Below are 19,225 nucleotides of genomic sequence, written 5' to 3'. Positions count from 1 at the left end.
CTCCATTCCACAAGCGTGTGCAATTTTGAAAGATGACATGTTGGGTATCTCTTTACTCGGTGTAACTTCATCTTTCACATTATGCAAAAACATTGGGCTAACTTTACTGTTTTGTTTTTTTTAAAGCACAAAACTGTTTTCTTTTCCCAAAAAAAAGCGTTCGAAAAATTGCTGCGCAAATACCGTGCAAGATAAAAAGTTGCAATGACCGCCATTGTATTCTCTAGGGTCTTTGCTGAAAAAAAATATATATATCATGTTTTGGGGTTCTTTGTAATTTTCTAGCAAATAAATGATGATTTTTACATGTAGGAGAGAAATGTCAGAATTGGCCTCGGTGCTCCAGAACGCCTGAAGGTGCTCCGTGCATGTTGGGCCCCTGTATGTAGCCACGCTGTGTAAAAGTCTCACACGTGGTAACGCCATACTTGGGAGTAATAGCAGAATGTGTTTTGGGGTGTAATTTGTGGTATGCATATGCGGTGTTTGAGAAATAACCTGCTAATATGACAATTTTGTGAAAAAAAACAGAAAAAAAAAACTTGATTTTGCAAAGAATTGTGGGAAAAAATTACAACTTCAAAAAACTCACCATGCATCTTTCTAAATACCCTGGAATGTCTTCTTTCCAAAAAGGGGTCATTTGTTTTTTTTTTGTACTTTTCTGGCATGTTAGGGTCTCAAGAAATTAGATTAGGCCATCAGTACTTCAGGTGTGACCAATTTTCAGATATTGGCACCATAGCTTGTGGACTCTATAACTTTCACAAAGACCAAATAATATCCACTGATTTGGGTTATTTTTACCAAAGATATGTAGCGGTATAAGTTTTTGCCAAAATATATGAAGAAAAATTACTAATTTGCAAAATTTTATAACAGAAATGAAGAAAAATGCATTTTTTTACAGATTTTTCAGTCTTTTTTCTTTTATAGCGCAAAAAATAAAGAACCCAGTGGTGATTAAATACCACCAAAAGAAAGCTCTATTTGTGTGAAAAAAAGGACAACAATTTCATATAGATACAGTGTTGCATGACTGAGTAATTGTCATTCAAAATGAGAGAGCACCAAAAGCTAAAAATTGGTCTGTTATTAAGGGGGTTTAAGTGCCCAGTGGTCAAGTGGTTAAGGGGACCCCATGCCAAAATTTTTAAAAAATGGCGTGGGGGTCCCCCTCAAAATCCATACCAGGCCCTTCAGGTCTGGCATGGATTTTAAGGGGAACCCCGCTCCAAAATTAAAAAAAATGGTGTAGGGTCCCCCTAAAAATCCATACCAGACCCTTATCCGAGCACGCAACCTGGCAGGTCGCAGGAAAAGAGGGGGGACACGAGAGCTCCCCCCAAAGCACCTTGTCCCCATGTTGATGATGACAAGGGCCTCATCCCCACAACCCTTGCCCGGTGGTTGTGGGGGTCTGCAGGCGGGGGGCTTATCGGAATCTGGAAGCCCCCTTTAACAAGGGGACCCCCAGATCCCGCCCCCCCATGTGAAATGGTAAGAGGGTACAAAAGTACCCCTACCATTTCACAAAAAAAGTGTCAAAAATGTTAAAAATGACAAGAGACAGTTTTTTGACAATTCCTTTATTTAAAGTCTTCTTCTTTCTATCTTGGGGTCTTCTTCCTTCTTTCTTCCTTCATCCTTCGGTTTCTTCCTCCATCTTCTTCTTCCTCTGCTTCTTCCCCCGATCCTCGGCTTCTTGCTCCAGTGTTCTCGTCTGGCATCTTCTTCCCCGGCGTCTTCTTCCCCGCTTCATTCTTGGGCCGCTCCGCATCCATGATGGGAGGCTCCCGCTGTGTGACGCTTCTTGTCTTCTTAATTTTGTTTTTTTTCTTAATGCTGTTTTTATCAATGAACTTTTATGTCTATTGTCGGACCGACATTTCATTATAGCCGCGAAGTGAACCAGCGTTAAAAAAAAAAAAAAAGTTTAGAGGGGCGCCCGTTCAATCTATGCAAATGCATTTACATTGCTTGACATTTACTAAGATTTTGCCGGTGCACTGAACCAACGCATTTGAACAAGCGCAAATGCCGTTTGAGCATGTGCAGTGCATAAATTCACCTCCCACAGTTCTAAATGTACTTGCCGGTGCAGCCAGCTTGTTCATAAAAAGTTATTTTCTCATTTTATTTTGGGCATATTTGTGACTTGGGCAGTTAGTACTATACTTTCTCACATCACCCCACATCACCCCCATAATATTGGCACTTCTAGCTTGTTTATATTTTAAGTTAAAGATGCTGTGCGCCATGTCTATAGTGGCGTACCGATCGCCTCTTCCCGTGAGCCAGGAAGAGAATAGTAAATGGGGGATCGCACTGTGTTACCGGCGCAAATGTTTTGTAAATACGAAAATGTAATTTGCGCATCGGCGTGCGCCGCAACTCATGGCGCAAACGCTTGGTAAATCAGCCCAATTGTCAGACAATTTTGCAGGGTACTACAGTTCAACATCAACATATTGGGGACCATTTTAACTGAATCCATTTAAATGTGGTAAAAGATTGGACAATAATTGTAATTTATTAATTGCAAGTTATGCATTTATTACATACAGTAGTTATCTTCAACAAACAGCCAGTAACCATGATCCTCTATGTTTCAGCTTTATATTTTTGTCGATAAACACCATGAACCTGGTCATTAGAATTCTTTTTACTGTTAATGGGTAGGTTGAGTTTTAGCATTACTTTCTTTTCATTGAAGTTGTGATTTGATATTGTGCTATGTTGATGGCATTAACATTATATATTAATAAAAAGTATATTTTAGATCATTATGTGGCGTCACTGTGTAAACCTTTTTGAATGTATTCTAGTTGCAATGTTTATAAATAAATGCATTGGCTCCCTCTGTTAAAAAGTTTTTGAAGTCCTATCACCCAGAGAGTAATATTATTATTTAACCACTTTATTCCCGGGCCTATTCTGACATTTGTCACATACATGTAAAAATCAGCATTTGTTTTGCTAAAAAATTATTTAAAACCCCAAATATTATATATTTTTTTAAAGCAATGACCCTGGAGAATAAATGAAGGGTATTGCAATTTTTTATGCCACACAATATTTGCAGTCTTTTTTAAAGCACAATTTTTTAGGAAAAAATACACTTTCATGAACTTTATTGCACACAAACACAATATAATACCCGATTTTATGTAAAATATAACATGCGATGTTACACTCAGTAAATAGGTACCTAACATGTCACTCTTTAATATTGTGTATGCCTGTGGAACGACGACAAACTACGGTACTCAAAAATCTCCACCTCCATGGGTGTTGCTTTACAGGCTTTTACAGGCTCCTGAGCTAGGCTCTGTGTGTCCATGAATGCAAACAGCGCTGCTCACTCAGCCCCCCCACTCTCTGCTCACTGGTTTTGAATGGCAGCGGCTCTCGCTGCTCCTGGCCAAGCCTGTGAGAGAGCAGAGAGAGGAGAGAAGTCCTGCAGCGAAGCACAGCTCTGGATTGACTCAGGAAAGTATTTAAGTATGGGGGGGAGAAACAGGCACCGAAAAGTTTTTAACCTTCTTGCATAGAATGCATTAAGGTAAAAAAACCTTATGACTTTAGAACCAGGTAACAATTAGTTGAACATTTTTAAAATCGAACTGAAGGCACACAGATAATATACAGTTTCTCACAAAAGTGAGTACAGCCCTCACAGTTTTATATATATTTTATTATATCTTTTCATGTAACAACACTGAAGAAATGACATTTTGCTACAATGTAAAGTAGTGAGTGTACAGCTTGTATAACAAAAAATTGTAAATTTGATGTCCCCTCAAAATAACTCAACACACAGCCATTAATGTCTAAACCCATGCCCAAGAGGGTTAGGCAGTGCTGGAAAATAATGGTGGCCACACAAAATATTGACACTTTGGGCCCAATTTTAAGGTTAAGCATTTTAATAAATAAATACATTTGGACATTTTCACTTAGGGGTGTACTCACTTTTGTTGCCAGTGGTTTAGACATTAATGGCTGTATGTTAAGTTATTTTGAGGGGACAGCAAATTTACACTGTTATACAAGCTGTACACTCACTACTTTACATTGTAGCAAAGTGTAATTTCTTCAGTGTTGTCACATAAAGAGATATAATAAAATATTTACAAAAATGTGATGGGTGTACTAACTTTTGTGAGATACTGTATGATTTAAATACATATTAGCATCCATCTACCCACCTCTACATCTGTCTGCTTGTCATGTCCCTGGTTCACCAACCCTCTGCCCATGGCATCACACCTCTGCTAATCCATGTATTACTTCAGTGACTCCCACCCCCATTTTCCTCATGCTAGCACTCTTGCTTCCCATACCACATCCCCCTCTATTACCTAATTAGTTATCAACCATATTCCTCACAGTTTGCCATATGTACATGCCAGTTTGTACTTCCAAAACTGTCTGAATCCTATTATAAGACTTTTCTTTTGGTTAGAGTCACATTCTCTTTTTACATATACATCTGATGTCATTGGTGTATACAATACAATCAGCGCTACCTATAAACTTTCTATATAATGTATACAAATTTAACTTAATCCTGGGTCCGAGTTGATAATGTGCAAATATATTCAGTTGCTGCCATATACTCTTATGCCCTGTACACACGGTCGGATTTTCCAACGGAAAATGTGTGATAGGACCTTGTTGTCGGAAATTCCGACCATGTGTAGGCTCCATCACACATTTTCCATCGGATTTTCCGACACACAAAGTTTGAAAGCTTGTTATAAAATTTTCCGACAACAAAATCCGTTGTCGGAAATTCCGATCGTGTGTACACAAATCCGCCAAAGTGCCACGCATGCTCAGAATAGATTAAGAGACGAAAGCTATTGGCTACTGCCTTGTTTATAGTCCCGACGTACGTGTTTTACGTCACCGCGTTCAGAACGATCGGATTTACCGATAACTTTGTGTGACCGTGTGTATGCAAGACAAGTTTGAGCCAACATCCGTCGGAAAAAATCCATGGATTTTGTTGTCGGAATGTCCAATCAATGTCCGATCGCGTGTATGGGGCATTAGTGATTTCACCACACCAAATGATCCATAAAATAACTCATACAGTGCAGCACCACTAAATTCTTATAAATCCTGTGCTTTCAATAAATCCTTTGTATAAAAATCAAAATCTACTAAAAAATATCACAAAACAAAGTCTATAAATGTATCTGATCCGCCGCTGTGCTCTTCAAGCTAATGACATCAACAAGTGCACACCACCAGCTGAAAGACCTGCTCACCTCAAACATAAGTTCAATAGGCACTGTATACAATCCCACCTGTGATACACCCTGCTATGGGCTTCTTCCTCCCCTCCTGGGATCCAGCTCTGTTAACTCTCTCTCTCTTTCTCATTGGGCTTCCTCAGTAGGTGAATAAATATATATAATAAATGTGTTGAAATGGAGAGCACTATGTAGTCTGCCTTTTTGATTACATGTGGTTTGCTGAGCAAAGAAACGTGTTAACAGAGCTGGATCCCAGGAGGGGAGGAAGGAGACCATAGCAGGGTATATCACAGGAATGATTGTATACAGTGCCTATTGAACTAATATTTGAGACAATTGGGGATTGAAGAGCACAGCGGTGGATCAGATACAGTTATGGACTTTGTTTTGTGATATCTGATGTTAAATCTTTGTGTTTTACAGGTTCATTTAAAAAATATCTTTTTATACTTTTTGTAATTTTTGAATTATAACTACATTCCATGTATAACATTTATATACACCTTTTATGAAATTTTAATCATTTTAATGAAGCTGTTTAGAAATAATCCATATGTATTTTATATAAATATACTGTGTATATACAGTATGTGTGTGTATTTATGTATACTATATATGTATAGTATATAAGCTATAATATGTGTACAGTACATTTTTACACTGTTGTATTGATTTAGTACCTCTTGTTTTTATGTATTTTTTTTCTTTCTTGGTTTAAAAAAAAAGGATCAAAATCTTTACCAAGTAAGTACAGAATTGTTGGTTAGTTTAAAGCGTAACTGCACTTTTGTTGTGAAAAAAACATTCCCCTCTTGGTGATCTATTTACATTGCAAGGATTATAACAAACTTTGTTGCAGATTCCTACTTTTGTTAGTCTGAAGAAATCCATGTGTCTTTGTTTGTGCCTCTATTCTGAGTGAGTGTAATGGGAGTGGTTTCATAATTAACTGTCAGGTGTAGAGCTGAAGGGCACTAATGAGGGAATCCGCTGGGCCTGCATCCCTTTAGACGTGTTCCTATTGAAAGTATCTCTCAAAAAATTGCATTTTTGTTGCAAGGGATGCCTGAAATCCGATTTGTATCTTAAAGTGTAAGTAAACTCTCCTATCATTTTCAGCCAAGGAAGCTGCCATCTTTGCCTTTGTTTAATCTACAACTGCCATGATGCTTCACATGTGATCAGTTATGACACCAGCCATTGGATGGCTTGACAGTTTGGTTGAGAGCACAACCAATGGGAGTGTTACATTTCCGGCACGTGCCGGAAATGAAACAGTTTTATGGATGGGTTTACTTCCGCTTTAAGGCCCGTACACACGATTGGACTTTTTGACAACAAACATGCAAATTAGCTGTTTTGGCGCAACATCCGACCGTGTGTATGCTTCATCGGACAAACTTTTTCTGTTTCCATCGGACTTTTGTTGGCTGTGCGAATGCACAAACTTTCCGGCAACAAAAGTCCGATGGAACAAAGTCCGTTTGTGTGTACACAAAAGCATCAGACTTTTGTACAAACTAAAGTACGCAGCCGCGAGAATGTTTCCAGCAAGATCCGATCGCGCTGGTTCTCGGCAACAGGGTATTGTACATTTTGCGCTGGCTGCAATAGGAAAAACACATTTTCCTACTGCGGCGGGCGCAAGGGGGAATTCCCCTCTGGGGAAATACCAGGCCCTTCGGTCTGGTATGGATATTATGGGGAACCCCCCTACGCTGAAAAACGGTGTGGAGGTCCCCCAAAATCCATACTAGACCCTTATCCGAGCAAGCGCCCCCCCTCTTGAGCCGTACCAGGCCGCATGCCCTCAACATGGGGAGTGGGTGCTTTGGGGGAGGGGGGCGCCCTGCGCCCCCCCCCCACCCCAAAGCACCTTGTCCCCATGTTGATGAAGACAAGGGCCTCTTCCCGACAACCCTGGCTGTTGGTTGTCAGGGTCTGTGGGCGGGGGGCTTATCGGAATCCAGGAGCCCCTTTAATAAGGGGGCCCCCAGATCCCGGCCCCCCACCCTTTGTGAATGAGTATGGGGTACATTGTACCCCTACCCATTCACCTAGGGAAAAAAGTTTCAATGAAAAAACACAGTACACAGGTTTTTAAAGTAATTTATTAGGCAGCTCTGGGGTCTTCTTCTGACTTCGGGGTCTTCTTCCAATCTTCCAACTTCGGGGGTCTCTCAGGCATCTTCTCCCGGTGTCCGGATCTTCTGCCATGACATGACCACACCCTCATATGAGGTCACAGTCCTAGCATGCCGCCTATATAAGTCCATTGCGGAGCGCTCAGAGAGCATTCCAGCTGGAGAGAGCATCGTGTCAACATCGGAAGAAGAGAAGAGGGAAGAAGACAAGAAGGCAGAAGGCAGAAGTCCGGGCCACCGCTAGCAAAAGAGTGGCAGAAGATATCGGAGGAGCCGGCAGAAGATCGGGACACCGGGAGAAGACGCTGGAGAGACCCCCAAAGTCAGAAGAAGACCCCGGAGCTGCCTAATAAATTACTTTATAAACCTGTGTACTGTGTTTTTTCATTGACACTTTTTTCCCTAGGTGAATGGGTAGGGGTACAATGTACCCCATACTCATTCACAAAGGGCGGTGGGCCGGGATCTGGGGGCCCACTTATTAAAGGGGGCTCCCGGATTCCGATAAGCCCCCTGCCCGCAGACCCCGACAACCAACGGCCAGGGTTGTCAGGAAGAGGCTCTTGTCCTCATCAACATGGGGACAAGGTGCTTTGGGGGAGGGGGGCCATAGGGCCCCACCAAAGCACCCACCCCCATGTTGAGGGCATGCGGCCTGGTACGGCTCAGGAGGGGGGGCGCTCGCTCGTCCCCACCCCCTTTCCTGACCGGCCGGGCTGCGTGCTCGGATAAGGGTCTGGTATGGATTTTGGGGGGGACCCCCATGCCAAAACGGCGTAAGGGTTCCCCTCAAAATCCATACCAGATCCAAGGGCCTGGTATGCCCCTGGAGGGGAACCCATGCCGGTTTTTTATTTAAAATTTGGCGTGGAGTTTCCCCTCAAGATTCATACCAAACACAGTGCCTGGCATTGGCGGGGATCCAAGTCGGATCCCTGCACCAGTGTGAACCTGGCTCGCAAGGTGCCAATCCCGCCGATAAAAGCGGCGAGATTGATACAATATCAGACAACAATACAGAAATTGACCAAAGGGCGGTGGTAAAGAGCTGAAAAAACACGTGATTTGGTGAAAGTTGGCTGGAAAAGTACTGCTGTCTGTGGCCAACGCCCTTTGTACAAAAATCAAAGGGAAAGTTTGTACAAAGTCCTATTGTGTGTTTGGGGTTTTAGACAGACTTCGGGTAAAATTGGAGAGCCAATCAAACAAGCAGGAAATTATGTTTATGGGGAGTGGTCAGTACACACTCTGTGTACAGAACAGCTCTAGGTGGCCATATTGCATTGTATTCTCAGAAAATTACATTGACTGCAGATTGAAAAGGAAAGGTAATTTTTAATAACATTCAATTACAATATGATTAGTGTTGTATTTATATGCGCTATATATTTTTTTCTTTATTTGTTATTCTTTCTTCCCCCGAAAGTGGAGTTACCCTTTAACTTATTGTATAAAGTTGGGAAAATACTTGAGTGTTTAATAAAAGACCCTAAAGAAGAGTTTTTTTTCTAAAAAATAATATTTTAAGCAAGTAGTACACTTGGATTTTGCCAAAGTGTTTGACACAGTTCCCCACATGTGACTAATAAGTACGTTAAAGTCTACCGGCTTAAATGCAGTTTGTAAATGGATAGAAAACTGCCTAAAAGTCCATATTCAGAGAGTAGTGATTAAAAGAACAGTATGGGGTTAATTTTTACCTAGGTGGATGCAGCATCAGTCTGGTGCTGCATCTGTCCCCTGCCGGCTCTAACACTGAGAACTGAGCGATCAAACACTGCCGATCGCTCAGTTCTCACAGCTCCCTGAGCTGAGAGCTGTAGACTGTCAATCAGCAGCTCTCTGCTCTGCCCCCTTCTCACTAACTGGAGCGCTGGGCTGTGGAGGGGCGGAGTGGCCAGCTCAGGCTCTCAGTGGCTCCGTGAGAGACTGAGCTGGGTGCCATTCCAGGCATGTGAGTGGATCCCGACTTCATCGTCACGAATTTGCAAGAGCCTGGACCGCCTCTGTTACATCAACTGACAGCGGGCTTCAGCTCGCTGTCTGCAGAAAAAAGGTCACAGGAGTGCAGAACTAACTGCACTCCTGTGATCCACAGGAGAAGTACAGCCAAACGAGCTTTGGCTGTATTTCCCCTTAAATAATTAATACTCTGAATGGGCTAAGATTATTAGTGGTGTAGCCCATGGTTCAGTGTTTGGACCTTTACTTTTTAACATATTAATAAATGATATAAAATCTGGGACTAAAAGTACCATTTTAGTGTTTGCAAATTACATCAAGTAGAATAGAGTCCTTACTGGTAGAATAACATCCTTACAGGATGTCACCAACTTACAAGAAGACAAATGAGGATTAATGTAGATAAATGTAAAATTATGCACTTGGGGGCTAAAAATATGCACGCATCATACATTCTAGGAGGAGACCAGCTGGGGGGAGGGGCAATGGTGTAGAAGGATCTGGGTGTTCTGGTAGATCAGAGATTTAATAATACCATTCAATGAAAAGCTGCAGTTGCTAAGGCTAGCACAGCTTGTATTAAAAGAGGTATACAGTAGACTCCAGAGAGAGAACGAGAGAGATTTCATTTTGTCCCTGTACAAATCATTAATTTTACCTCATCTGAAATATGCATTTCCGTTTTGGGCACCAGTTCACAAAAAGAAAACTGGGGAGCTGGAGAAAGTGCAGAGAAGGGCAACCAAACTGATAAAAGGCATGGAGGAGCTCAGCTATGAGGACAGATTAGAGGAACTGAATTTATTCTCTCTTGAGAAGAGGAGATTAAGGGGAGATATGATCAAATACATAAGTGGTCAAGGGGGCACTCTTTACATCTGGAGAAAAAGAGATTTAACCTTCACATTCGTAAAGGCTTCTCCACAGTAAGAGCTAAGAACATGTGGAATAAACTCCCTCAAGAATCAGTTCTGGTCAGCTCAGCGGTTTTAAAAAAGAGCTGAATATATTCCTAAATGCACAAAATATAACAGGAACAGAATTTTTAGAGGCATTAACCAGTTCAGCCCTGGACCATTTGGCTGCCTAAAGACCAGAGGACTTTTTACAATTTGGCACTGCGCTGCTTTAACTGGTAATTGCGCGGTCATGCAATGTTGTACCCAAACAAAATTTTTGTCCTTTTTCCCACAAATAGAGCTTTCTTTTTATTTGATATAAATGGAAAAAGACTGAAAATTTTGAAAAAAATGATATTTTCTACTTTTTGTTATAAGAAAAATCCAATAAACTCAATTTTAGTCATACATTTAGGCCAAAATGTATTCAGCCACATGTCTTTGTCAATAAGCATATATTTATTGGTTTGCGCAAAAGTTATAGCGTCTACAAACTAGGGTACATTTTCTGAAATTTCTTTTCTTATGGTGCTAAAATGGCAGGGCAGTACAAACTGCTCCCAAATGACCCCATTTTGGAAAGTAGACACCCCAAGGAAATTGCTGAGAGGCATGTTGAGCCCATTGAATATTTATTTTTTTGTCCCAAGTGATTGAAAAGTGACAAAAAAAATCTTTTACAAAAAGTTGTCACTAATTGATATATTGCTCACACATGCCTTGGTTATATGTGGAATCACACCCCAAAATACATTCTGGTGCTTCTCCTGAGTACGAGGATACCACGTGTGTGAGACTTTTTGGGAGCCCAGCCGCGTACGGGACCCCGAAAACCAAGCACTGCCTTCAGGATTTCTAAGGGCGTAAATTTTTGATTTCTCTCCTCACTACCTATCACTACCTATCACAGTTTTGAAAGCAATAAAATGCCCAGATAGCACAACCCCCCCCCCAAATGACCCCATTTTGGAAAGTAGACACCCCAAGCTATTTGCTGAGAGGCATGCTGAGTCCATGGAATATTTTATATTTTGCCACAAGTTGCGGGAAAATGACAAACTTTTTTTTTTTTTAGCACAAAGTTGTCACTAAATGATATATTGCTCAAACATGCCATGGGCATATGTGGAATTACACCCCAAAATACATTCTGCTGCTTCTCCTGAGTACGGGGATACCACATATGTGGGACTTTTTGGGAGCCACAAAAATCAATCACTGCCTTCAGGATTTCTAAGGGCGTAAATTTTTGATTTCACTCCTCACTACCTATCACAGTTTCAAAGGCCATAAAATGCCAAGATAGCACAAAATCCCCCCAAATGTCCCCATTTTGGAAAGTAAACACCCCAAGCTATTTGCTGAGAGCCATGGTGAGTATTTTTCAGCTCTCATTTGTTTTTGAAAATGAAGAAAGAAAAGAAAAATGTATTTTTTTTTCTTTTTTCAAATTTCAAAACTTTGTGACAAAAAGTGGGATCTGCAAAATACTCACCATACCTCTCAGCAAATAGCTTGGGGTGTCTACTTTCCAGAATGAGGTCATTTGGGGGGGTTTGTGCCATCTGGGCATTCTATGGCCTCCGAAACTGTGATAGGCAGTGAGAAGTGAAATAAAAAATTTACACCCTTATGCCCCGTACACACAAGCGGACTTTTCGACCGGACTGGTCCGAGGGGACTGAATCCGGCGGACAATCCGACCATGTGTGGGCTCTATCGGACCTGCAGTAGCCTTTTTTCTTTTGAAAATCTGACGGACTTTAGATTTAGAACATGTTTCAAATTTGTCCGACGGACTTGAGTCTGGTAGAAAAATCCGCTCGTCTGTATGCTAGTCCAACGGGTGAAAACTGACGCTAGGGCAGCTATTGGCTACTGGCTATCATCTTCCTTATTTTAGTCCGGTCGTATGCCATCACGTACAAATCCATCGGACTTTGATGTGATCGTGTGTAGGCAAGTCCGTTTGTTAGAAAGTCCGTTGGAAGTCCATCAAAAGTCCGTCGGAAAGACTGTCGGACCTTTGTTGCCGAAAAGTCCGCCCATGTGTACAGGGCATAAGAAAGCCTGAAGACGGTGCTTGGTTTTCAGGGTCCTGTACACGGCTAGGCTCCCAAAAAGTCTCATACATGTGGTATTCCCGTACTCAGGAGAAGCAACAGAATGTATTTTGGGTTGTAATTTCACATGTGCCCATGGCATGTTTGAGCAATAAATCATTTAGTGACAACTTTCTGTAAAAAAATAAATAAATAAAGAAAAAAGAAAAAAAATTCTAGAAACGTGGCAAAATATTAAATATTCCATGGACTCAACATGCCTCTCAGAAAATAGCTTGAAGTGTCTTCTTTCCAACATGTGGTCATTTGTGGGGGTTTTGTGCTATCTTGACATTTCATGGCCTCCGTAACTGTGATAGGTAGTGAGGAAGTGAAATCACCATTTTACGCCCTTAGAAAGCCTGAAGGCGGTGATTGGTTTTTGGGGTCCTGTACGCAGCCAGGCTCCCAAAAGGTCTCACACATGTGGTATCCCCGTACTCAGGAGAAGCAGCAAAATGTATTTTGGGGTGTAATTACACATATGCCCATGGCATATTTGAGCAATATATAATTTAGTGACAACTTTGTGCAAAAAAAAAAAAATCTTTTTCCCGCAACTTGTGTCAAAATATAAAATATTCCATGAACTCGACATGCCTCAAATAGCTTGGGGTGTCTACTTTCCAAAATGGGGTCATTTGGGGGGGTGGGGTTTTTGAACTGTCCTGGCATTTTATGTACAACATTTAGAAGCTTATGTCACACATCACCCACTCTTCTAACCACTTGAAGACAAAGCCCTTTCTGACACTTTTTGTTTACATGAAAAAATATTTTTTTTTGCAAGAAAATTTCTTTGAACCCCCAAACATTATAATTTTTTTTAAAGCAAAGGCCTTACAGACTAAAATGGTGGGTGTTGCATTTTTTTCACACAGTATTTGCGCAGCGATTTTTCAAATGCATTTTTTTGGAAAAAAACACACTTTTTAAAATTTTAATGCACTAAAACACACTATATTGCCCAAATGTTTGATGAAATAAAAAATATAATCTTAGGCCGAGTACATGGATACCAAACACGACATGCTTTAAAATTGCGCACAAACATTCAGCGGCGACAAACTATATACATTTTAAAAGCCTTTAAAAACCTTTACAGGTTACCACTTTAGATTTACAGAGGAGGTCTGCTGCTAAAATTACTGCCCTCAATCTGACCTTCGTGGTGTTACCTCACATGCATGGTGAAATTGCTGTTTACATATGACGCCAGACCGACGCTTGCGTTCGCCTTTGCGCGAGAGCAGGGGGGGACAGGAGTGTTTTTTTTTATCATTATTTATTTTGCTTTTTTTTATTTTATTTTTAAACTGTTCCTTTCATTTTTTTTATCATTTTTATTATCTCAGGGAATGTAAATATCCCCTATGATAGCAATAGGTAGTGACAGATACTCTTTTTTGAAAAAATTGGGGTCTATTAGACCCTAGATCTCTCCTCTGCCCTCAAAGCATCTGACCACACCAAGATCGGTGTGATAAAATGCTTTCCCAATTTCCCAATGGCGCTGTTTATATCTGGGGAAGTCATGAAATGCTCGTAGCTTCCGGTTTCTTAGGCCATAGAGATGATTGGAGCCATTCTGGTCTCTGATCAGCTCTATGGTTAGCTGGCGGAACCACCGGCTGCATTTTTAGGTTCCCTGTTGGGACAGGAGAGCCAGAGAAAACCATGGAAGACATGGGAGGGGGGGACGTTCCCTCCCACTGCTTGTAAAAGCAGTCTAGAGGCTAATTAGCCGCTAGGATGGCTTTTACATGAAAGCCGACCGCTGGCTGAAAAGAATGATACCAAGATGTTACGTAAACCAGCAGGCATCATTCTGGTATAACCACTCAAAGTCCAGCAACATAGCAGTACGTTGCTGGTCCTTGTTGGGCATATATTGTAATTTTTTTTTTTATGCAGCCTGTGGGCTGAACAAAAAACAGATTGATCGGTGGGTATGCCCACCATTAGAATACCTCCCTTCATCCACCCACTTCTAATGATGGGCATACATACCATACCATTTTGTTTTGTTTTTTTGTGGTGGTGAAATCACCTCCTACAGCACTGGAGTCACGGCTTTATGTACCGTGGGAGCAAACGCTGTTGCTGTCAAGATAAATAAATCTGCACTGCAACTGAATGGCGTACCTGCTAAGCAAATGATGGTTAACAATAAAACAAAGTAACATTACAGTATAACAGTAAGACATACCACACCTGCAAAGCAAATACAAAAAAATAGTAAAAAATAAAACATTTTTTAACGCAATCTGTGCCTAAAATATATATATGCCAAAGCATGGGGGCATCTGCCCCAAAAGTTAGGAGCAAATTGCTCCTCCACCCCTGCTGCCCCCATGCTTCAGCATAAATGCTCTTACAAATAAAAATCAAGTGACATAAAATCAACTGTTTCCACCTGAATTCCAGGTTGGCCGGTGAATGGGGGAAGTATGGGTGCTGCAGAAGTGGTGGGCCCCCAATTAGGATTGGCAAATTCTGCAGGAAGGACACTATGAGCATGACGGGCCTGTCTTTGTCTTCTGGATTGCAGCGGGACCCTACTTGTGCTTGCCACCTCGCCAGCTTGAACTGCACTTATGGGACTCGAAACATCACCACGTGATACTGCAGTGCTGGATGTACGACCAGGGTGTACTAGGCCACTGGTGCTTGCCAGTTCACCAGAAGGGTGAGCAGCACTAGTACTTCTCTGCTAAATATGAGAGCCCTGCGGTTCTTGCACCTCAACAACAACCCACTGGTGACAGGGGGTGAAAGGGTTAACTAGGGGGCAATCAGGGAGTTAAAACCTTTATTAGGTAATATATGGGGGTACCTGACACTATAAAAACCTGACGGTGAACCTAAATAACTAACAGGCTAACTAGCGTCACCCACAACACTAATACAGCGATCAGAAAAAAGATTGCTTAGTGACACTGGCGACTGGGGGTGAAAGGGTTAACTGGGGGTCGATCAAGAGGTTAAACCTTTATTAGGGGGTTAGGGGGGTACCCTAGACCTAAAGGGGCCTACCACTAACAGCCCTAACAGTTAAAACAGTCACAAAATGACACCAATGCAGTGATCAGTAAAAAAATGAAAACTGCTATTGGTGTCACTGTGACAGGGGGTGCAAGGAGGATGATTGGGGGGTGATTTGTGTGGCTATGTGTACTGGTGTTAGTGTGCTGTTGGTGTAACTCACAGGGATGTCTTCTCTCCTTGGGCTCCGGAATGAAAAGGCTTCACGAGGAGAGATGATATCACTTCCTCTGCTTCTGTTTACAGTTTCAGAAGCAGAGGAAGCTTCTCATTCATCAGGAGCGATTGTGAGGGAGAGGCCATGAATCAGTGGCCTCCCCCTCAGGACGGATCGCTCCTGGAACGATGTCGACCGCCTCGGACACCGGGGGGTGTGATCGTGCCCCCGCCCGCTGGAGGGGAGTAACATATGAGTTTGCTACTCTGCCTGCCCGTGCCATTCTGCCAACGTATATCAGCGTGAGGCGGTCGGCAAGTGGTTAACACCAAGGGTAGTCGATCCAGGAAATATCCAATTGCCTCATGGGGAATCAGGTAGGAATTTTTCCCCTACTGAAGTGAATTGGATCATGGTATTTTTTGCCTTCCTCTGGATCAACTATGGGTATAGGATAGTGTATATGGAGGCTTACTATGTCTGTGTGTGTGTTTTTATTGGTTGAGCTAGATAGAGCTTGGCAATGGAGCACTAGATATAATGCATCATAGGTCATAAATAGAGGGAGATGCTGGTGAAGAGGTTAATGCACAGGTTAAATACAGTGACAGGATGAAAATGAGGGGGTTAATGTGCGAATGTGCTGTTGTTGCTGCTGATCCATTCATTACTTTCACATTCATGAATTACTATTGCATTTCCTCTCCTTCCTCTATTGCAAGTGGTAGGGGAGGGAACAACAATGTAAACAGTATTGTGTTTACATATGTGATTGCTGTGGTTGGTCATGACAGAAATCTCATGGTAGAGAATCTCTTGGATGGGTTGTAATGATTACTCAGTTTACGGTTATTAATGGGTGCAATAGCTGCCTGCGGGTGATTTCTGCAGGGTTGTTTACAAACAGTGCTGGGGAAATAGTCCATTGTTGTTTTTTTATAAACATATATGTTAGTAGTATAGTGGTTAAATGGGTATTTTTGTGATTTATGCTTTTATTACCATATGTAAAAATGTTAAGTTCACATTTTCTGAAAACATGATTTCTACCAGTGCTTACAAACTCTGCAAAGGGGAAACAAAAACTTCTTGTCCAATGGTGTAATTCCAGCGAACTGAAAACATACTGAGAGCACAGTCTCCTAATTCCCCCTTGGAGGCACCATCTGTTTTCTTGTATAATTTTGTGCATTGGGTTATACTAATGAATACTGCATAATCACTGTAGTGGATATAGATTAACAATTGTTTTATATGTAGGGCAATATATTTTGCAAGTTACTGGAGCTCACAGCAAATTAAATGCGATTTATATCAATTTGCTAATTATGTGCAATACAGTATACCATCCTGAAAATGCTAATGATGTATTGGAAACAAGGTTGACCTGATGTTCATTACATTACATTTTATGATGTAAAAATGCATTATTTCAGTGTTTCTACTTTGATATTTGATGAGTTAAGCAGAAATTATATCAATTAAAATTGAGTGCAATCCTTATTTCCTGGAGAATCAATATTTTCTATATTGCAAGTATGGAATTTACAGGTTCCTTTCTTTATAAAAAAAAAATGGTCATAAAGTAAGTATGGGAAATACCACTGCCTGATACCTTTAAATTACCGGTCTTTATGTTTATACTTTTTAAAGCTCGTTGATTCAAAGTATAGAAGACAAAGAGTCAGCATGACAGCCAAAAAAATAGCAAAGCCTCATTTACACAGGGCATACTACAATGTACACTCTTGTGAGGCTGTGTTTATGCGCATGGGGATGTAAAGGCAGTACCATTGATGTCAACTGGGAAGTAGTGGCTGCATGGACACTGCTCTTGATTTGATATCCATGTGAGTATGGGTGCATGTTCATGAACTCACACTGTCTGCATTTGAGGCTGTGCACCTGCACCTACAGAGATGTCAAATTGGGAGTAGCGACTGTGCCCAGACAGCTGCTACGTCCCAATTGACATGAATGGGACTACCTGCATGGGGATGCACGGAACACCTGTGCATCTCTGTGTGCGTAAACAGGGCCCTCACACAGATGTACACCTTTAGTAGGAATTTAACAGGAATTTTGTAAGTTATGTTGCGTATATGTGTGCTAATAATTGTTTTAATGTATTTTTAGTGAAAAGAGTGATTTGGTAAACATTTGTGCAACTATTGTGGGGATTGTACCTTGGGTCAGTCTGACCTGGAGGAGATTATACTGGAGGAGAGATTTACCTGGGGGGAGGTGATAATATTGGGGGACAGATTGACTTGAGGGGAAGGATTATATTGGGGGACAGACTGACCGGGAGGACAAATTGACCTAAGGGGGAGGATGAAGGATTTTACTAGGGGACAGACTGGCCTGGGGGAGGGTCATACTGTTCAACAGATTGACCTATGGGGGAGATATTCCTGGGAGACAAATTGATCTGGGGGGATGGTGTATCCACCATTTTTGCATGTTTTACCAGTGGTTTTTGGCTGTGGGCCCATAGATTTTCTGTTAAGTTGTGTGTTTTGGGCACATTTTGTGAAAGTGCGCCAAAAGTCCTGCTTGCTGCATTTTTGGGACACATTCATAAAATGTGCACCCTAATAGACATAAAAAAAATGTTGACTTTGCATCTCTGATATCCAGCTGGTAATCGTTGCAGCACCCATTATGATGAGCCTTGTTTCCAGGAAGGTGTGCAGTTGGAATATTGACCATAACAACCTAATAGAAAGTCTATGAGAATATGGCTAAAACGATTTTTTTGCTAGCTAGCTGTTAAGTGTGCTGGGAAATACATTTATTTTGTTTGCTTTGTGCTTTACTCTAAATTGGGCCAGTTGCCATTTTTGTTTAAGCTGCTGGAATTGGTGCTTGGACATATTGGATGACTTCAACAGCCATTGTGCTTTGCTGGACTTCTGGTGTGTTCCTGTGCCATTAGGGAGAAATGGACTCCCTCCAGGAAAACGTGGTCTTAATTTATTCATTGCTATATATGCTGCAACATGGAGGCTCTCATAGACTAGAGTTAGGACCTCGCTATATAGACAGAGACAGCAGGATCTACTACAGGAATAGCCCACTTCTTTGTGAACATTTTTCCACTGGATGGAGTTTGTTAAGATTTTGGGAAGAGTGACATTTTTTCAGGAGTGACCCAGTTATCACAGACTTCACATTCTATCTAGCTCCTCAATGTACCACCCACTTGCTCCTCCCTATACTAACATCACTTATGGATCCTTGGAGCAAATGTTGACTAGATCCCACCTTGTTTTCAGTTTGTTAAATCTGTTCTGTGTGTATCAGCGGTTTCTCAGGCTGTATAAACACTCGTGGATAATTGGAGGAAAGAGAGCATAGAGACCACATGCAAGGATGAGGAGTGCCTGCTAAGGGATATTGATTAGAGCTGTTTATATCCTAATTCTGGTGAGTGCATAGTTTGTCTGGAGGCTAACGTGCACTGGATTTCTTTCATGAGTTTTGGCGGATCCTGCTGGATGTTCTACATTGCTAGTTCAATCTATGTTCTAGTGAGCGTCTAGCACTCTAGGAATATCCACACTGGATGAACTCTCTTTACATATTATGATCACATTTTGCACTAATTTAGCTGCGTTCTGGACTTTTGTTGAACTTTTTTTTTTAT

The sequence above is a fragment of the Aquarana catesbeiana genome, linkage group LG03, assembly GCF_042186555.1.
Source record: "Aquarana catesbeiana isolate 2022-GZ linkage group LG03, ASM4218655v1, whole genome shotgun sequence".
NCBI lineage: Eukaryota > Metazoa > Chordata > Amphibia > Anura > Ranidae > Aquarana > Aquarana catesbeiana.
The sequence above is the reverse complement of the archived record's forward strand: the minus strand, read 5'-3'. Positions refer to the sequence as shown.